Here is a 20741-nt window from a genome sequence, read left to right on the forward strand (position 1 = left end):
CAAACCACCCAGGAGCATCGCGGCGCTGCGCACGCCTGCGCGGGGGGACAGGGCACGCCGCCAGATCAACCGACGTTGCTGTGGAGATGGAAATTGGGGACCGTCACTCCAAAACATCCTGCCACGAGACTCACACTCGTGGGGGGATTTTCCCAGGCTTGGTTTACCCCTTGTAGGCTTTTCTGCTCTTTTTGCTCTTTGTCCTTTTAATCCAATTTAAGAAATAGAAGCGGATGAAACCAGGTTGGATGGGAGCTGCTCCAGCAAAGCTGAGCCCGGCCCTGCGAGGTGGGAGCCAGGAGATGTTCATGGGCCCTGCTCAGCCTGTGAGCAGCCATGCCCATCACTGGGGACGTGACTGCGCCCCAGGCATGGCGTGTCCTGCTGCTGGGGTTTCCCAGCTCCTTGGGTGGCGTTTGCTTGCAGCCATCCCATGGGTTGGTCTTGAGGTATCGGCATGGGGCTTCAGCGGCAGGCAAGGCTGAGCGGCATCCTTCCCTGAGCTGCTGCGATCAAAGACATCTCCTTATCTTTGGGGAATGCCCTTGGAGCCCGGACAAACTCAGGCCACGGGCTGTCCGCTCCACACTGCCGAAGCCCCGGCTTTACTCCATGGCTTCCCAGCCTGGCAGCGTTCCCAGCATCCCAGCCCCACGCATGGACCCTCATGGCATGAGCTGAGGGTCCCGGTGTGGGGTAGAACCTTCCCTTGCCCCCCTGCACTGCCCAGCACCCAGCATCTCTCTGCCACCCACTCGCGCACCCCAGGGTGCCCTGGAGCAGCCGTGCTGTCTGCACAAGACGGTTCCACCCCGTTATCTCTGGAGCGGTCTCTGCCGCTCCTCTGCCACTTGCCACCAAGCTGAACATCATGTGGCAGCACCGCTGCGACTGGGCCACCGTGGGACAGGAGACGTGCCACGGGCTGGGGTCCTGCACCCACCGTGACTGCGCACGTGCTCAATCTTGTCTCCTTCTACGTGCAATTAGCATGACACAATTAAACCATCTCGTTAGACGGCATTATTTAGTCCAGAGGAAACGTGGGGCCGGCTGCGGGGAGCTGGCAGCTCGGCGTTTCGCACATCATTATGTTCCCCTCGCAGCTTTGAAGTCGGAGAGCCAAGGCATCTCTTATTCCCTCCGCGGGCTCCCACGCGCCTGGGCGGAGGTGGCGGCAGGAGGGCCCCGAGAAGGGGGTGCAGCACCTACAAGTCTCTCCTTACCCCACACCGTCACCCCACAGAGCATCTCCCGAAGCCATCACCGCAGGGCTCGGCACGCCAGTGGGGCGGCTCATGACCACCACTCGGGGCTGCAGGGATGGGGACATCTTCACCTGCTCCTCCGACGTGTCCCTTTTCCGGATGCCTGGATAACCCCCCTTGACGTGCCATCAGCTCCCGCAGCGGGTGAACAAGCCTTCAAAATCCCCGGTGCCTCCCCGAGCTCTGTCCCCAGGAGCGCTGGTGTGCTCTCCCCAGAGCCACGGGCTGGGATGGGTGCACTGGGACAGAGACGAGGGCTCCTTTGATGCCGTGGGTTTATTTACAAATGACGTGGGATATCCTGTTCCTCTTGGCACAGCGGGAATCAAGCAGCGGAGCATGGGGGTTTGCTCAGCCTGCCAGGCCTCCCCGGGCAGCGCCGGATCCAAACGTTCCTTCACCTTTCCCTCTTCCCGGGGCTCGTTCCACCCTTTCTTCAATCTTCCTCTGCCCTTGCTGCTCCTCCTTTTCTTTTTTCAGCATGACTTACTGCTCTGTGCCGGCGGCGTGAATCCTTTTATCCCTCCGTGCCCACGCAGCGGGGACGGAGGAAGCTGCCTGGGCAGATGGGTCATCTCCAAGGTTAAGCAGCATCTCGGCTTCGCTCCCAGCCGCCGCTTGCCTCTGTCCTTGCATTAAGGTTGGAGGCATCTGCCAGCACGGCTGGCTCTGCCCCGGCTGCGGGGATTTCACCAATCATTTCTTTTAATGGGGCTGGGGAAAAAAACAAAACAAAACAAAACAAAATGTTATTTTCACACCTCTTTAACCAGCCAGCTCATCCTTTCTGTTAGGCGCTGGCTGTGGGTTGCCTTCCCTGCGGCATTTCTGTCCAAACTCTGGCGCTGGTCCCAGCCGGGGCCAGGCTCCCCTGCGCCCACGGTGTCCGGGGGGACCGCCGGCGGCAGGGGAGAGGGACGGGGGCAAGGAGGCACCGCGCCGCGGGAGCAGAGCACAGCAGGGTGGGTGCCTCCTGCCCTGGGGTGCCCCGAGGGTCCCGTCCCACCACAGGGACCCTCAGCAGGTTCCTTGAAGCAGCTCCAGCCCCGGCAGAACCTTGCGGGTTTCCACCAGCCGCCGCGTCTCAGCCGCCGCTGCCAAATGTTTGGGGGAGAGGAGCCAAGTCAGGCAGTCGGGAGATAAATCTGAGCTCTCTCTGGCTGCGCTGGGACTTTGCTCAGGATTAATTGGAGGCAGCGGTTCTCCTCCTGCTCCTCTCCGCCCCCCCAGGGCTGGGGCGGCCGGGTTGGCAGCCTGGGCTGGCCTGGCTCCTCGCGGGAAGCTGCCGACATGTTTTCGGCATGAGGAAGGTGCGTGTGTGTTTGAGCTCAGGCGCAATCTCTTGTGAAGGTGGGAGGAGGCGGAGGATGTGCTAAACTATGAATGAGCGCAGATCGGAGCCTCTCCCCTGCAACCCTGACAGCCTCTCTCCGTGAAATATTTAGAGATGCTTGCAAGATGTTGTTAGATCTGGCTGCTCGTGGGATTGCTTTTTTTTTTTTCCTGGACAAAAGCCTGGCGTCCACCTGAAGTTACAGCTAATCTACACAGTAGGGAAAAATAAACACTGGGATGTAAAGGAGGGACAATAGCCCCAGCACTAAAAAAGCAGGGGAGTGGGAATTGGCAGTGGCTGGTTTATTAGCCACACAGCACCAAAAACATCTGACGCACGTTACGAGATGCAAAATACGGTCTCGGTGCAGCAGGATAAGGCTCGGGGAGATGTCAGTGCTTGTCATCCCGGAGCACCACAGCCCTGCTCCTCACAGCCTGAATTAATCAGTCTGCCAGGAGCAGCCTTGCTTTGACCTCCGCCCTTCCCTCCACCCTCCCCAGCAGCAGAGAAGCTGGGTGTTAAATGCAATTGAAAGACTACCTCTTTCCAAACATAAAGCGTGAACACACCAGGGGTAGCTGCAAGCACCCTGCAGCCGCCGGTAACCCCCACCCCGCGGGTGCTGATGGCTTCGGTGCCGAGGGTGCCAGCCTGCATCGAGCAGCGGTCCCAGCCCGCGGCCGCCCGGCATCCTCCTCTGGCGTGTTATGGCGAGGATGTAATTTCTAAAATAACACGTTACTCTTGCTTAATTATCCCACTTTATAGAAGTCACTTCCGGCGCTGAGCTCAAGTTATGAGATGCATTTCTGAGCCGTTGTCTGGGTGCCAGGAAAGAAGAAAAAGAGAGAGTCAGAATTATGATTGTTATTGGAGTGTTTTATTTTGGTTTTTAGATGTCTGGATTTCTGTTATAAAATGTATGAACTGCAAAGGAACTTAAATCTTTATGTTCACAATATTAGCTTCTCATTTCTGGGCTGAAATAGTTATAGCTCTTCTTAATTCTCTTGGAAATATTCTTCGTGTTTATTTTTTTCCCCCAGATGTTTATGTAACTTCCTCTGGAAGCTCGATTTTTAGTTAATTAACTTTTTGTCCAGAAATTTCTTTGCTCAGTTTCTTTGTTAATATACCTGGCATTTCCAGCTAAGACCATAGCTGCGTCTCTGCTAAGTTCACTTGGTTTCCACCACATAAAATATATTGCTTGAAGGGTTTCGGCTCTCCTCAGAGCAGACCCAGCCCAGCTGCAGCTTCAAAGATGCTCGAGGAGCCGCAGGAGGTGCGAGTCCTCCGCAGTCCGGCGCGGTAGGAGCTGGCGTGGCCGTGGGGGCAGCGGGCAGGGGGAGCGGGTGCTGCTCCGGTGGGGATGGTTTTGGCAGCACCAAAACCTGCTCCGATAGGGATCTGGGGGTAAAAGGATGCTGGGGCCGGAGCCGGAGGGGTTAGGTCACTCCCTGCTCACCTCCACAGATGCAGCACGAGGCTGGGGAGGAAAAGGGGTGCCTGGAGAAAAAGCCTCCCCCCGGCTTGCCCCAGGTTCTCCTCCCGAACAGCGTGGCTGAGTCAGCCTGGCTCCCTCCACTGCCTTCCCAGCCCCTTTGCACGTCCCTGCCAGTGTCTAACACCTTTTCACTGTAATGTCATCTGAAGATTTAATTAAGGTGCTGTTTGTTCCCTCTCCTAGATAATTAATTGAAGGTGTTAGATAAAACCAGGCCTAACACCAATTCTTGCTGGGTCTGAACAGCGCCTTCCAGCTCAAGATATTATTGTTCCCTTTTGTTTCAGATCCTTCAGCTTGTTCTCAGCTCCTGTGAAAAGGCTTATATCCAAACCAATTTGAATTAATTTTTCAAGCAAGATACCACAGGACAGAGATACTATTAAAGGCTTTGCTAGAAATCAGGGTTCATTAGAATACACCCGGCTGCCGTTCCCTCCCCTACACATTCTGCCCTTCAATAAAAAGACAAAAAAGAAAAACAGTTTTAACTGCCAGGGCTTTGGTGTTTAAGCCAAAGGACGTGCGTGGCTGTAGGGAAACCGATGCCTCATGTGCCACGGCAGTGAGAAGGCTTTCGGCGGTGACCTTGTACGTCCTCGGCAGTGGCTCTCCCGGCAGAGCCTGGTGGTGGTCCCGGCGGTGGCAGGTCCCCCAGGAAGTGTGCGGTGATGCCGGCATCGCCTTGGGCAGCGGCAACACAGCCTCCATGCGTGCTGCCCCCTTCCCATCACACAAACGCCACACCACGGCTGGGGTCAGGGCTGGGACTCGAATTTTGCCACTTGTGGACTTTGAAGAGCAAGCTACAAGGGCTCCTCCGAGGTAACATGGACATCAAGTGTAATTGCCAGCAAACACCCTGCTCACAAACCCCCCAGTATTTCTCCTCTCCTTTCACCGGTCTGTCCCAGGGGCCAGGACCATCCAAACCCGGCCTGTCGCAGTAGTAATGCTGGGACCTGGAAATGCGGCTGCGGTGGCTGGCAGTGCTCTGCACGTGGGCAAGGGATGTCTCTTCCAAGCAGGCGAGGAGAGCCTGGCCAGCAGCAGCCCCGTCGAGCACCTCCCTCGACTCAGCACAGTTCCCTTCCCCCTCAAGTCAGAGTCTCTCTCCCACACTGGAAAGGACCCTTACAAATGATCGAAGGAGCCAGAAAGCTTTTGCAATTTCTCCTTTAAATGGAATTTTATAAAGCAAGAAGAATCCAACCCTTGTTATTTAAAGAGAGGTCCCTATCAGCAACGGGGTTTTTGTGATGAGTCAATTTGAGAGTGTTCGGGCTGACAGCCCGGGTGCCTTCACCCTCGTCTTAATGCAAGATTTTTTATGTAATTAGTAGTAAGCGTTCGACAGCAAATGTACTCTCAGCACACAGCACCCTGGTTTGCCTGCGCTGCCGGCACCTTGCAGCCCGCAGGGGACGATGGATGGTGTCTGAAGGGGTTCGGCCACTATTTCTTGCCTCTCTCTGGCAAGACGCAATTCATAGCGTCAGCACAGCGCTGGGCTGCGCTGCTCCGGCAGCTGCAAGGAGTGGTGGCAAGCGGGGCAGAGTGGGGCTGGGAGAGGACACCCGGTCTGTCCCGACAGCCAGGGAGGGAGCGGGCTGGGGGACCTGCGTCTGAGGTCACTTTTGATTCAAGCCCCTGGAAGCGCTGACGGGAAGATGACAAAAGGCCCTATTTTCAGCACTGGTGTATTCCAGCCATGCACCCAGCCTGCCTCTGCTGTCAGAGAAAATGCAAACCGCCCTCCCTGGCTCCCTGAACTGCTGCAGGGAGGCACGGGATATTGTCCCAGCCCAGCTTATGTCACCCCATGCATTGCATTTAAATGGAGCCCTTTCTGTCTCCTTAACAAGAATGACACCGCTTTGCTTATTGCCTATTAACTCGAGAGGTGAACACATCAGCTGGCAGAATCAGAAACATTTACCATGAAAAGGAAAAGCTGAAATCCCATTTTCTACCTGCAGCTTGATGGGAAACAGTCTGTCAGGGCCAGGCAGGGCTGCGAGCAGCTGCAGTCGTTAGGCACCCGCTCCGCAGTCAGCACTTCCCGGCTGTGCTGGAAGCCCCCCGGGAAGGAGAAGCACCTTGACAGTGCCAGCATTGAGGACCAAAGGGATAAAGTCCCCCATGTCTTCCCAGTTTCTGTCCCTAGTGCTCCCACCCATCCACTGGTACTTCCACCCATGCACTCCCTCTCCTCCAGGGACGATGGCACCGGGCAGTCAAAGCCAGAGAAGGTCACACTACCATCCAGGGACAGCGACCCCCATTCCCTTTCCTCTGCTCCGAGCACGGCCCGTTAGTTCTGGGGATTTGGGTTTCCATTAGTGCCTGTTTGGTGGCCTTTCTCCTTTACGCTGGCATTTCCACGGCTGCTTAACTTCAGTGCATTTCATTAGCACAGAGGTTTCTGTTGATATTAGAAAGTCACTGTAATCATCAGGGGGATTTGCACGGCTGTTAGCCCAGGAGCTTCTCTGCTTGGCAGCGTTTTCAGCAGCATTTTTGCAGAAGAAGGTGCCTTCAACATGCACCCTGTTGGCGGGGACTTCATACCCCTGTGGGGTATGCACTGAGGGTGCTGCGGCTGCAGCTCTGGCAGAGCAAAGGCAGCAGCGGAGATGGCAGCCCAAGCCAAGATGCCTGTGCTTATTGGGATGTCCATGGCCCCTAGGATGCTCATGCTCACGGGGATGCCTTCTGGGATGCCCACCAGGATGCCAATGCCCACCAGGACATCCGTACACACACACCATGGCGATGGTACCCCCATCAGCAAGCTCTGTTGCCCGTTCCCTGCCACGGAGCATGCAGCATGCTGCCACTTCAGCCTCCCTCTGGTCCATCGCTGTCACCCATCTCCTTCCCATGGCACCCATTTCTTCTTCATCCCTGCTCACTCTTTGCTGGCATTTTGTGAGCCACAGCAACAGCGGAGGCAGGCGGAGGGACGCCGGGTGGCGGGGAGCGTGGCAGTGGCAGGGCGGTGGGGCTGTGGAGCTGGCTGCCCATCGCTTCCCACTTCCCCGGTGCTCTTTGGGGCCAGCTAGCCTTTCACGGACAGTGCAGTTCTGTTTTGCATCACCACTTTGAAAAGCCCTTGGAGAGAGCAGTGATTTATGAGAGGTTTCTTGTACGAGGGGAAATAAACCTCTGACCAGACCCAACTGAAATCCACACTGCTTAATTTTCTGTGGAATCAGGATTTTACCCCTATCTGAGGATTTTGCTTCTTTCCAAGAAAAACAGCTAGTGCCTTTCTCATAAACAGCCACTTTCTCTCCCTATTCAGAAGCAGGGCTGGCTGGGAAGGTCTCCTCTCCCCACCGGCCCGCGCGCTCTGGTCCTCGCTCCTCCGTGCCGGAGCCCTGCGGTTCGCAAATCACCGCGTTTCCGACCAGCGCCGAAGCGAGAACATCTGCTGGGAAAGTCAACAGTAATTAATTAGCTTTTAACTGGGAGATAGAGAAGTGGGAGAGAGGCACGGACCCCTTTAATGAGAATAAAAGGTGTTTAAGTTTAGAGGAGCATAGAGGCGCCCCAGTTACTTTGTAATATGATAAGGGGCTGGGAATTTAAACCAGAAATGGAGGGGCTTGGGGGGGGGCATTTCGGGTGCTCCGGCAAACTCCGGTGGAGCCTAGGAGGGAGACGGTGCCGGAGAGCTGTGGTTCCCAGAACAAAGGGGTTCCAGGTGGGAACGAGAACAGCTCAGCCCCCGTCTTGCCCCCAGCTGTGTGCAGGCGGGGTGCTGGGTGCTGGGTGCTGGCGAGGGGGGATGCTCAGGTGCTGCCAGCGGCCAGGTGATGCTGGAGCGGGACCAGAGGTGCTAAAAGGCAGTGAGGGCAGAGCTGAGGGAGGGATGCTAGACGTGGTGGTAGCAGGGTCAGCATCCCCCATGCGTGATAGATCCAGGATGGCTTGTCTACGTGAGACCAGGTTTGCTGGGACCCTGTGGCACCGGAGGGGCTGGGGGTGGCTCAGCAGAAGCCCCTCGCTGGCTTGGGGAACTGAGGGTGGGTGCAAAGAGGGGGATGTGCCTGGATTTGGGCATGGCTGAACCAGAGAAGAGGCTCTGTGAGCTGCTGGAACGGGAGACCTTGAGACCTTGTTAAAAATAGCACAGGAAGAAATGGAGGAGCAGGCAGTGAGGGGAAGAGAGGAGAAAGAGTTGATGCTGGGGGAAATGGGGTTTGGGGTTGGAGGTGAAAAAAGCCAGGGAGGGGGTGGGGGTGAAAGGCAGGAGCTGCATCCAGGATTTGCTCTGCTTGCCCTGCACAGGCTGTGGGTAAAACAACGGTGGGAAAACAGTGCTGAGGCAGCCCTAGAGAAAAGGGGGAGGGCTGCTTATGGGAGGGGAAAAAAATTACCAAAGGCAGCTGGAGGTGTATAATTACAATTATGATATGTTAAGTGTTAGTGCAATATACCCTCTGCAAATGGATGGCACCGAAACTGTGAGGGAAAGGCTGGTGTAGGAAGAAACTCAGTTAATTAGTTAATCAGAGCTCTTTAGGAAATGTTTCCTCAACTTGCTTTTTTTTCCCCCCTCTATTTCTGTAACTATCAAATCGTTTGTTGCTCATCCTTAAAGTGAAATCCCCCCTGAGCCTGCCATGGGAGGCTGCTCTGTGCAGAGCAAAAGGAGGAAAACCAAATAGCTCTGCTGTGGATAGGAGAGCTCACCCAAAAGATTTTTAATTTCTTTGAAAAGCCTGACTTTTTTTTCCTGATACATGTGAAAAACTGAACCTTGGAAATTTCCTCTGTGTATTTAAACCATCACCCCTTCTCACCTTGCCTGCTGGGGTCTGTCCCAATGTGCCCCTCGAGCTGCCCCTGAACAGGAGGGGTGTCCGGGGAGGGGTGTGGGCTCCTGGCCCCCCAAACCGGTCACAAGCACACGCACCCCCCCGGGCACTGCTGGTGCTCGGGGCTGCCATAGCCCTGCCAGGGAAGCAGAGGGAGAGCATTACCCAGCTTTGCACAGGGGAAATGATATAATTGGAGCTGTTTGGATTTAGAAATTAAAATAATTTGGGTTTGCTTGGAAAGGTTCACACAACGTCAGCTTCCATCAGGCAGATGAGAAGCAGAGATGCCCTGGGAGTGAGTGCTCTGACAGCTCCCAAATAACACCCGCTCTGCTGGGGCTCCCTGCTTTTATTTGCCCAGCCCTGTTTGGGGGTTGGGGGGGTTCCTCGCACGCTGGGCAAATCTGTGTGCCCTTTCCCGGAGCGGAGATGTCATCTCTCTTCGGCACCCGTCCAGCCCCGGCCGTGCCACGGGAGGCAGCCGGCACCCCAGCCCCCTGGACCCAAGGGAGCAGCTTTCTCCTGGTGCCCAGAACAACCCTTTCTGCCCCAAAACCTCCAGGCGAGACAGCAAGCGGTCTCCTCCCTGTCCTGCAAAATGCCCAGGCAAACCGTGCCGTGCCAGTGGTGATTTTGAGGGACCTTGATGCCTTTCAGAATGCTGAGTGTGCAGGACAGAGGCATTGAGGAATCCCACCTAAACTGCTGCTTCCAGCCACCTCCTGTCCCAGGGCTGTCTCCAGCTTGTCCCCACCACCTACGTTGAGGACACCTCCTCCCCCGAGGTCCCTGCATCCTTCCAGGCTCATCGCTTGCCTGGTTCCACCCGTGTTTCAAACCATCCCGGCTCCTGTTGCGTTATTTCTGTTCGCAGCGTGACCTAATTAAGCATCATCTGCAAATGCAATTACTTTGCCATTTATCTTCTTGATCGTTAACGTTTGTCCCAAGCAAGACCAAGCCTAGCACTTGTTCCCGAGCTGGCTGCTGTGCTGTGCAAGCTCCTGAGCCGGCCTCACTTTGCAGCCAATTAATTCCTCCAAGAAAGATCTCTGAGACACGGGGTGAAATGCCGTGTGTCCTGCCAGGTTTTAGCCACCAGTCCCTGCCTCCAGAGAGGGTGCAATGCACTGTAAAATATCAGTCGGCTTTGACCGCCATGGTTTGTCCTTAATAATTTCTTCCTTTGCATTGCTCGTGGCTGTGCTGTCCTCCGGGAACAGGCAAATGCCTTTTCCTTAATCCCTGATTTTTGTGGTGTTCCTTGCCTGGCAGATGAAATGAATTTCCTGGCTACTAATTGTCAGTCTCCTTTTCCAGTCTCCACCCCCCGCCTTTTTTTTTTTCTTTTTAATTTTGCTTTGTGTTTATTTCTTTCCCTGCCAGTCCCTGCTGCCCCCCCCCGAGCCCTCCATTGATTTGTTACGCCAGCTCGGAATTTGGCCGACTGCAATTTTATTTTTGTTGATGGTGGTGGGTTTTGAAGTGGTAGAGGCTAGCTAAGTTCGTTAGCGAATTCCCTTAATAATTCAAAACGCATGTTGCTCGCCCCGGCTGATTTGTGTATGTTGGGTTTGTCAAGCGTTCCCTTACGTGCTTTTTATCAGTAAGTATTTACAAGGTCTTCATTACTTCCTAATTGACCATGCCTCTTCTCTTTAGTTATCGCCTTAAAGAGCAATTTAAAAAAGCAATTCAGCAACAGCCATTTTAAAGCTCTTCATTCCTTCCAGCCCCTTTCTCATTTATTATTATCCTTCTGTCTCGCTAGCACTTCTTTTCCCCGATGTCTTTAAAAGCCCTTTGTATTTCCCAGAACACTTTATCAGCTCTAACCTATTCCACCCATCAGCTGCCATCCCTGTGGCTTCACCCACCTTGTGTCCCCAGTTTTGGTGCTTCCCCCCTCCTTGCTGACTGTGTTTATTCTGGGGTTTCTCAGCCCCAACCCACCCAAGGATACAGTATTGGCAGTGGGATTTCTTCCTCCATGGGCATTAGGGGATGGGGAGTGGTGCTGCCTCTTCCGATGCCCTGTGCTCCCGTCTTGCATCTCTTCCCGGGTCCCGCTGGCTGCCGGGCTGGTCCTGGCCCGAGGCAGATGTTCCCTCCTGCCCCAGCAACTTCTGCTCCTTCCTGGCTGTCCTCTTGCTTCTCTGAATCGCTTCACTCCACCAATTCCTCCCCGCCACCAGCTCCAAGGTCAGTCACACATGCAAAACCCAGCATCTTAATCGATGGCTTTTGGGTTTGTTCAGCCCTGTGCTCCCTGAACCCCCTTCATCTTCCTGTGCTGCTTCCACTGCCCATCTCTAACTTCCCTCTACTCCGGCTGCATCATATTTTTGTAGGCTGAGGGACTGGAACTAAACAAGTATTCCCCTGATTTATTCATACATTCATAGGCTTTAAGGCCAGGAGAAACTATTAGCTCACTTAGCCCATCCTCCTGCATATTATAGGCCATTAAACTTCATCCGGTTATCCCCATACTGAGCTCCATAATTTGTTTGGCTGAAGTGTATCTTTTTGGAAAGGCCCCCAGTCTTGATGCGAAGACAGGTTTATATAATGGTATTTTCTATCCCACCCTTTATATATTCTATAATGTTTTATCTGGGTTTTGAATGCTGCTGCACGATGCATAGACACATTTGGGGGAATATCTGCAGTGATGTTCAGGCATTTTCCTTTCACCTCAGCTGCATTCAAACCATTTATTGTGCATGAATAGCCCAAGACATCCCAACGCCAGGCTCTGGTTAAGCAGCGCTCTCCTCCACACCGGGACCCAGCCGTGCCGGGGTCCATCTCGTGCCCCGCACTATGTTTGCTGCCCTCCATTAACCCACCCCAAATAGTTTTGCAAGTTTTCATCACTTTACTGCTGAATTCCCCAGCCCTGGTAGAAAGGGAGACAAGCCTGGTTCTGGTGGAGATCTCTGGGCACCCCACGGTTTAATGTTTTCTTTCTCTTTCCTCTTTGAAAACCGGCCTCCCCCCCCCCCCGCCCCGTGTTTTGTCTTCTGTGGCTTATGTTCCTTGACATGTCGGCTGGTTTTGATCTTTTTTCTCTTTCTGCATTACAAAATTGTCAGCTGTGTAACCTAGAAACAGGGCTGGCTGAATGATATGTTTGCAAATAATATTTGTTAGAAGTTCATCTCTCTCTAGTTTGTGAATCATGCCTGCCCCAAACCTGGTTTTGGGGGACACACTGGTAAGGAGGAGCGGGTGACCCGCGGTGTGTCGGCGGCCAGCTGGGGAAACCAGGCTTCACTCCCGGCTCCCACACCGATTCCCTCTGGGACTTGGCACAAGTCACATCCTCCTCCTCCTCCTCCACAGCACTCTTGCCTGAGCCAAACGCAGATACATCCCTCTCCCCCTTTTTTTCTTGAGGTTTAAGCAGGAGAGCCCCGGACTCACAGGGCTCTGTCCATCCCACAACTGGAGCCCAGAGGTGCAAATTCATGTGGGCACTGTTCTTCTGCAGGTCATTAATGAGCAGCTCTCCTGACTCCTCTGTGGTATCGGCCACTTATGGCACATGCAGCAGAGCCCATGTCTTAAAATGATGCTGGGGAGCTTGGTGCAGGGCCAGGCACCTTCCTTGCTCCCACCACCCCCGTCTGAGGGAACAGACACTCCCCATACCTTCTCCTTTTGGTTTTCCTTCTGTGTCTCAGCTTTTCCCTTGGATCCCTTTGCTGCCAGCTCTGCCATTGCAAGGCTGGTGTGTGCTCTGCAACCTGCCCCGTGCTCCCGGGCAGCTCTCATTCATCTTCTATCTCCTCGTGGCAGCATCTTGTTGCAAAGCTGCTTCTGGACTTGGGCTGCAGCCCTCACCCCGGCCATCCGTCTTCACTCGCCTCATCCACAGAGGCAGCGGTGGCATTTCTTGCCCTCTCCTGCAGGCAGTTCATCTCCTCTTGCAGTGCACCGCCATCCTCAGCCTCTGCCTTGTGCTAGGTACGCAGTCCCAGGTGTTTCTGCCAAAGCCAGAGTACCTCCATGTCCATCCTCATTTAATTTAAACACCAACAAACTCTCCCGGCCATGGTATTCATCCGTCTCGTAACTGTCCAATTCATGCAGCCACCTCACAACTCTCCCTGGCTGTGCAGTTAATGTGTCCCTGGGTTGGCTGAGCATTAGAGCTGGCTGGTTTTATTTATTTTTCTTGCAGCTGGCCCTGGCTTTCCAAGCAGGCATCCACCTGCACCCTGCTGTCTGCTCCTTCCTGGTGGCTCAAGCCTCTCCGATTAGGTCACCAGTTCCTAATTGCAAATAGCATTTCTACACCTTTCTTGGGACATAACAGTGAGGACACGCTGTGGGCAACACCCAGTGGCATCTTGGCTGAGCTGTTGCCTGTTCCATCTTTAGGAAACCATCAATACGCAAACCCCTGGGGTGGGGGCACATGGTTCCCTTCTCCTCCGTGCTCCCTTACATCTGCCTACCTGGAGCCGTATGACCCAAAGCCATCCTCCCTGGTGTGCCTCGAGGGCGGTCGGCCATTCAGTCCCTCTGCCCATCCCCTGGGAACGGGGAGCAGCTAGGGCTGTGTAGCCTGCTCGCTGCTCCAAAATAGCTCTGCCCCTCTCTGCATCGGCCCCGCTTGGCTCCGTGGGTAACGCTTGCATCTCAGTCGACACTTCATACTTCAAGTGCTCACCCTTCACTTGTTGGAGCCTGTTAATCTTGGCAATTAGCTCTTGCTCTGATGCAATTTTCATGCACGCTCTCCCGCTCCCAAATCCCTCTAAGACCCCCTTGGAGCGTGTTCCTGCGCTGCTGCAGCTGCCTGCTTGGCTCCGCACCATCCCTCCCCGGCAGAGCCCGAGCGCCGCGGGGAAGCCAGGCATTTATTTAGGTGTTATGTGCACTTAGACGCCTGCTCCCTGACATCGCTTTCTGCAAATCTGACAAGAGCAGTATGTCGCCCTTCTACCTCTGCCCTCCCATCCTGCTGGGAAGATGGGAGAGCCGAATGTCTCCTTTATGTCTGTGAAGCCCGAAGGCCTGATAAAGATTCAGGGTGAGCTATCGCTCAAATGAGGAGCAGGGAGAAATCCAAGCTGCATAATTAGGTACTTTGGGGACTGTATCAAAATGCAGCTGACTATAGATTTCTGTATGGTATGTGCTCTTCTGCATTGACTTCCCTGCTCCTCCTTCCACTAATGCACTGGGAAGTGGTGGGAAACCCCTTGCCCAGGCCCCTGGAGATGGAGCTCAGCGTGATCCCATGAAAGAGCTGAGCAAGGAGTTGGAGGTGAAGGGCTGGTTGGATGTGGCTCGGAGCCTGGAGCGAGGAAACTTCAGCCGCTTGCTTCCTGGCGTGCTCTGGGCTGTGTGACTTTGGACCCCCTCTGTAAATAACCGGGGTTCATGGAGGGACTGCCCGGTGCCATCGTACATATCTATTCCTGGCAGGAATAGCCCACAGGACCTAACTAATGGCTCAGGTTAAAAATACATAATTGCTTAAACCGGTCAAAAATTGCAGTGTGTTTTCCCTCTCAAATCAAGACAAAGTTGAAATATCAAAAATGTTCGCAGAATGGGAACAAAAAAAAAATTAAGAAATGTCAGACTTTGCCACCGACATTTTTGATGGAAATACTTTGACATTTGCAAACTCAAATGTTTAGTTTGTCAAACCAGATGGAAATGTCACACTGAGCCAAGTTGAAACATTAATCTGTCTGCTCCTGGGAGGCTGTGGTCTCCTGGGGGACTCCCCCCGCCCCTTGCCCAGCCGTCACCTTGGGGTCCCAGGAGCTGCCCCGTGCCCGCTGGCAGGAGCCAGGCTGGGGTACGTCCCTCTGTATTTAAAGGTCCAATGTGGCTGGGCAGGCAATAAAGCTGAAATCCCCGTGGAGGAAAGCCATTCATGGGAACGGGAAGGGAAAGGCGGATTCGGTATTAGGATGCTAATCCGAGAGACAAGAAACCATGTCCCCTTGACTGCTTTGCTACAGATTTTGCCATGGATTTGGGCAAGCCAGCCCTGCTGTGTCGTGGTTCCCCCTCTGTAAACAGGAGTAATAACTCTTCCCTGCTTCAGCTGGAGGTTGCAGGCTTAAATCCATTAATGTTTGTGAAGTGCTCGGATATCAGAGTAATGGGGATCCTGTAAGCACTGGAGAGAGCCACGCTGGCCGTTTGGAGATGGCATTACGTGATATGCAGTGGAGGGCTGCCTGCAAACCCGGCAGCAGTAAATCCTCACTGTGGGAATAGCATTTGAAGTGCAAAAGTGAAACGTGAAGTGAAAGCATACGGCGTATCAGGGACTTCAGAGCATGACTGGACTCACAGCCCAGTGCTGGGCAGCTCCGGACTGGGTTTGTCTGGGAGATGGGGGTTTGGCTGCCTTGGCCCCCAGCAGCCCGCGGCCATCAGGGGTCCCATCTGTCACTGCTTGAGTATTTTATTTTTTTTAACTTTCTCTTATGCTGGTTGCTGGGAGAGTTTGAAGAGAAAAGGCAAAAAGATGTGTTTGAATTAAGAAACACTTCTTGGAGAAGCAGTTCACGGAAGTAATTTTTACTGTATTTTGTTATTGTCTGGCAAAAAATTGCCTGTATTTTTTAGCTGCCCTTACGTTAACATGCTGGACTGAAGCCTGTAGGTGAGATGTGATTCATTGTGTGGACGAACTTCTCATCCTCTATTCCTTTGTGGACCAAAACTACAGGGCCAACCAGCAAAGCTGTCGCCTCTCTCCTGCTCATAAACAGAGGTACCTCGGGCACCGGTTTCCATTAGCGATGCCTTTCTGCTGTTGAGCTTTCTTGCTTACAATTATCAAAACCTTTGCACTATCTAAGCCTCCAGTTGCTCTTTCGGGCTGGTGACCCCCAGAGCTGCCCTCGTCTTGTGCTGGGGCAGCAAGGGCTGTGGCAGAGGCCGTGGAGCGAAGGCGGCACGAGATGCTCTGTCCCCGCTGCAGTGTGGGTTGTCTCGTGGTGGTTATTAATGCCTCCGCTTTGCTTACCCAAGTGCTTAGACGGTTCAATACATTTTCAGACCTGTCCTTACACTATTGTTGGGAAAGATTCATTAGGACTTTGGCTGGAAATTATAGTGACAGATAGAGCTGCGTAATTTATGGCTTTTCTTGAGGGTTGTGCAATTATTCAATAAGTGTCTTTCCTTCCTTCCTCTACCTCCCGCCAGCCACTTGTTGGAAATAAATATTGAATTTAGTTGCAGAAAAGTAGTCGTTGACAAAGCTGTGAACGGCTGCGAGAAACCTGGCGGAGCCCTTCAGGTATCTTCCCTCGCTTTCCTTTGCAGGGACAAGTGCTCCCTTCCCCTTGCCCGCTCCTCGTTGCGCGCACATCGCTTCCTTGGCATCGTTTCCATCATGTCCTCCCCATCTGCTCCTTGTGAGGTCCCTGCTTGCCCCCGGGCGATGTTCAGTTTGGCTTTACAGCCATCCCCCAGCCTGTGACAGTGAACTCCCCAAAGCCAGCACCAGGGCTGGGCCGTGTGGCTTTCAAAGCAAAGCCCCAACCGAAGCCTGGTATCAATGAAGCGGCAAAGCTGTGCCAAAGGAGCCCCTGCTGCCAGGGCACCCCACGGGACCCTGCTGCCATCTGCCCCCCAGTCCCTGGGGGCACCCCCTGCCCGGCCATGCACCCGCACCTCCTGGCGACTGCCCCTCAACATCTGCATCTGTTTCAAAGGCTCGGTAGATGTTTATTGCTTTCAAGCGCCCACTGATGGGACCTGTTAATGCTGATGAAGTCCAGCCCCGGCTTCTCTGCGCTGGTTTCGGCGGCGCAGGGGAGGAGCGGGACGAAGCGGGGAGCCGGAGCCACCCCCAGCTGAGCAAACAAGCAGCTCGCTCTGTCCCAGGAGAGAGATGGCATCGGGGTCAGGCACCGCATGGACCTTGCCAGACCGGCAGATCCTGTCGGACCTGGGCTCCCCGTGGGACTTCCCACCTTCACGGGCTGCTTCAGAGCAGCCATCCTCCGGGATGAGTGATCCCAGGGGCGGGCGGCGTGGGGCTTCACCTTACCTTGCTGTCAGGAGGTTATTCAGCTAGATAAACACCCGGCAGGTCTCGCCGGGTTCTTCCTCTGGGTGATGGGGAGGGTGCCCCTGAGGGCAATCCCAGCCCCCAAAATCAGGCTCTTGCTCAGCAGTTCCTGCCAGAGGAGATGCTCCGTCTCACCTGATGGACCTTCTCCATCTGCACTGATCCCAGTGCCTAGCGATGGGCAGGGTCCCCCCGTGCCTGTGTGGCCCCTGGCGGGGGGGAAGCGGGGTTTAAGGGTGCCGTTAGCCGAAGCGAAGCAACCAGCGCTGAGCACAACATCCTTGATGAGGGGGTGCTATCGATAGAGGTATTGGCACCAGAGCGTTTGCCCTGTTATCTCTCCCGCTCCTTTGCGTTTTAACATTTTGTTTGAATTAGCGGAGCCTGTTCCTCGCAGCGTGCATGACTATGCATTTGTCTACTTTGGATTTCATCCGCCATTGACTGGCCCATCCATCAAGCTCTCTTCGGGCCTTTTGAAGTTCCCTGTAGCCTTCTCTTGTTCTGAATGCTCTGTGCAATTTGGGTCCTCTGCCAGATTTTTCTTATGACATTTTTCATTCTCCTTTTCCAGATCATTAAGGCATCTCTTTAACCAACGGTATTAACGCAAAAACTTGGGGAGCCACCCTGCGAATACTGTAGCCTTCTGGAAGGTAGCCCTCATTAATATATGCTGTGTTGCCTCTTTATTTCCAACCATTAGAGTTACTTTTTCCATTTGCTTCGCAAGCATTTAATTCCCTTAATAGCCTCTCGTAAGGGACCTTGTCAAAGAGCTTTGAAACCCCAAACCCATTATGTCAAGTAGTTCTCCTTACTTCGCCCTCCCAACGGTGGGAGAAAGCATCCTAGCAGATTAGAGGCATGAACTTCCTTTCAGGAAGCTGGGACAACTCGCCCCCCTCTTACTTAGTTAATTTACGGGTTTTAAAATTAAGCTTCTTATGAGCACCTTCATCTCTAACCACCGATTCGATTCTCGCAGCCTTAAAAAGAGACGTGTCTCTACGCCTGCCGGAGAGCAGACTATTTCCCTCGCTGGCTCTTTTGTTAGCAGCCAGGTCACTTGACGAGTGAGAGCCGTCAGAGCCTTTGGGTGTTTCCCTTTCAACTCCAGAAGCTTTGTGCTGGATGGACTCATACAATCTCTGCTCCTTTGGCATTGCTCTTTGTAGAAATACTTCATTGTTATCACCTGAAAATAATAAGCATCTCTCTGCCATCCCTGCTAAGCACCAGCTGGTTTAAAAGAAACCCTCCTTGGCTCTTCTGCAATGCCTTTGCCTGCCCTGATTCTTCCCATCGCGCCCCGGCGATGCCGGCAAGTCGAGTCACGCACCGGTGCTGAGGGAGGAGGATGGGGCCGATAAGATCCCAGCTGAAGCTGGGCTGTCTCTGCATTAAAGGTACAGGGTAGAAACCTGTTTCACCCGCCGCCGCGTGATTCATGCCGCTTCGCTCCCGTGAATCATCCTGGCTGTTGTGTAAGGTTTACGCTCCTCGCGCGGCAGGGCTGTATTTTCTGTGGCTTTTATAAAGTTCTGCACAATTTATATGTGCTGCTCCTGCCTTAAAACATTTATGCTCTTTATTCAAGGCTTTAGGATTTACACTCCCTTTACCTGGGACCCTGGGAATGGTACCACCGGCAGGATGATCCCGGGGCCAAGATGCTATTTATTGTTATCAGAAACGATCCTGCCCTGTGGTGATTTCTGACCACAAAGAAGGGAAAACCACTGTTTTGTCTCCAACACCAATATCCATGAATCTTTAAACAGGAGGAAATTTTTCCCCAAATAGCATGCGTTGGTGAAGACATTTAACTCTAAGAATATGTGACAGCTCATCGGACGAGGAAGTGAGATGGTTTTGGGGCGGTGGAGGGAATGCCAAGTGCCTTCACCGGGAGCAGCCCCTCCGCCGGGAGCTCCCGCAGCAGCCCTGGGAAGCTGCCAGGCAGGAAAACCAACCGCTCTTAATAACGGGGTAAACCCCCCTCCTGCCGGGGTACCCCGTGCCTGAGCAGCCAGGGGAGTTCCCTGGCGCAGCTGCCCGTCCTGGCCAGGGCTTGAGTTTTGGTGTTTTTTAAACAGTGTGTGGCGACTTCTGCCTAAGCTTCTCCAGACAAACCTTTTGTGCCAAATTACCTGTCTAGCTGGGCTCTTATCTCGGTGTTTATCACCGCCGCCTCTTGCTGTCAGCACTGTTTATAGGCAGGGGAACCGAAACCCTATGCTAAGAAATTTCCTCCTCCTCCTCTTTTCTTTCAAATCTGCATCTGTTCCAGACTCCCTTTCATTAGAGACCACATGAAAGCCAAAATAATCCCAGGCTATCAGGCACAGAAACCTTCGCAAGGTAAACTCCTCTCTGCCAGTAAATAAGGCACACCCTGGTCGGGGCTCTGCCTGGCACCCGGGGAGGTCCCATCCAGCCTTGTGTCACCTGCGTCCCTATTCCTGGGCACCTGCGAGGCCTCCAGCACCCACCGGCGTGTTTGCAGAGCCACAGTGAAAATTCAAAGTAATGTTAGACCCCAAGGATGTCTTTCCGCACCTGCATCCCGACTGGTGCAGCGATGGTGCACAGCAAGCACCCTGGGGGGAGGCTTGGGGGAGAGTATGCGCTCAGTGCCTTTTTTTTACCTGTTGTAAAAATATTTGTAGAGTTGCAGCAGGCTGTAAAGAGCAATGTTGGGGAGGGAGGAGCGGAGCTGATACCGATTAGGCAGGAAATGGCTCAGCGTGGATGGCATCCATATGGGAGAGCTGATAGATTTGGCGTCTCCCAGGCATCGCTTGATGGATCCACTGATAACCTGGCAGCAAAACAGACCTGGGCGCTCTGATTCCCTGCCAGCGGCTGAGCCGCAGCCTGCTCGGTCGGCCTTCTTTAACACCTTTCTGCCATGGGAACTTGCCACCCTGCCCTGGGGACTGGTGGCCCCACAGTCCCCCCAGCAGCCCCGGGGGACTCGGCTGGCTGGTCCCCACCGTGCCGCCTGCCAGGGATGCTGCTCCGGCTCCTTCCCTTTGAAGGCTCGGTGTGAAATCTGGTCGGAGTTTAGGGAGGCAGGAGGGCAGCGTGTAGAGCAGCCCGCGTCCTTAGGATGAAAAAGCTTCGTTTTGCAGCTCTGGAAAGAATCAGCGGGTTTCCATGCCGGGTTCCCGCCTTGCATTGGAGACAGATGGAGAGTGCAAAACGTGGGGAAGGCGGCCGGCTGCTCCCGCCGTGCCGGGGGCTGGCTTGCTCATGGGCACAGGTCCTGCTCCACATCTTTCTCTGGGCGGTTTAATTTCATGACCGGGCCTTTGTGCACCTCCGTGATGTTCAAAGCCTGCATGGAGGCAGGGGAAAGTCGATGGCCCAGGCGTGCCATGGGAAGCCCTCAGGGTGGCCAGGAGCCCAGCGAGGTTTCCCCGTGCCGAGGAGAGCTGGTGCGTCCTGCTCTACGGTGCCTCTCCCTCTCTGGGAGCTGGCAGCAAAACCAAGGGGACTTCAGAGAAAAATCAAAACGTGGCACGGTGCTTGCTGGAAAGGAAGCAAGGTGGAGAAAACGGTCGTGTAGCAGAGGACAGTGGTCCCTTGCAGAGATGAATTGGAGGAGGCTTGGGAGGTGGCAGCCACTCCGCTGGCTGGTGCTTCGTGCTGCTGAGGGTCTACAGCCCCCTTCACCAACCCCTGTGTATGCTGATAAAATGCAAAGCATGAGACCGAGACCTGATATGGC

Source organism: Aquila chrysaetos, chromosome 10 (genome assembly GCF_900496995.4).
Source record: "Aquila chrysaetos chrysaetos chromosome 10, bAquChr1.4, whole genome shotgun sequence".
NCBI classification, from domain to species: Eukaryota; Metazoa; Chordata; class Aves; order Accipitriformes; family Accipitridae; genus Aquila; species Aquila chrysaetos.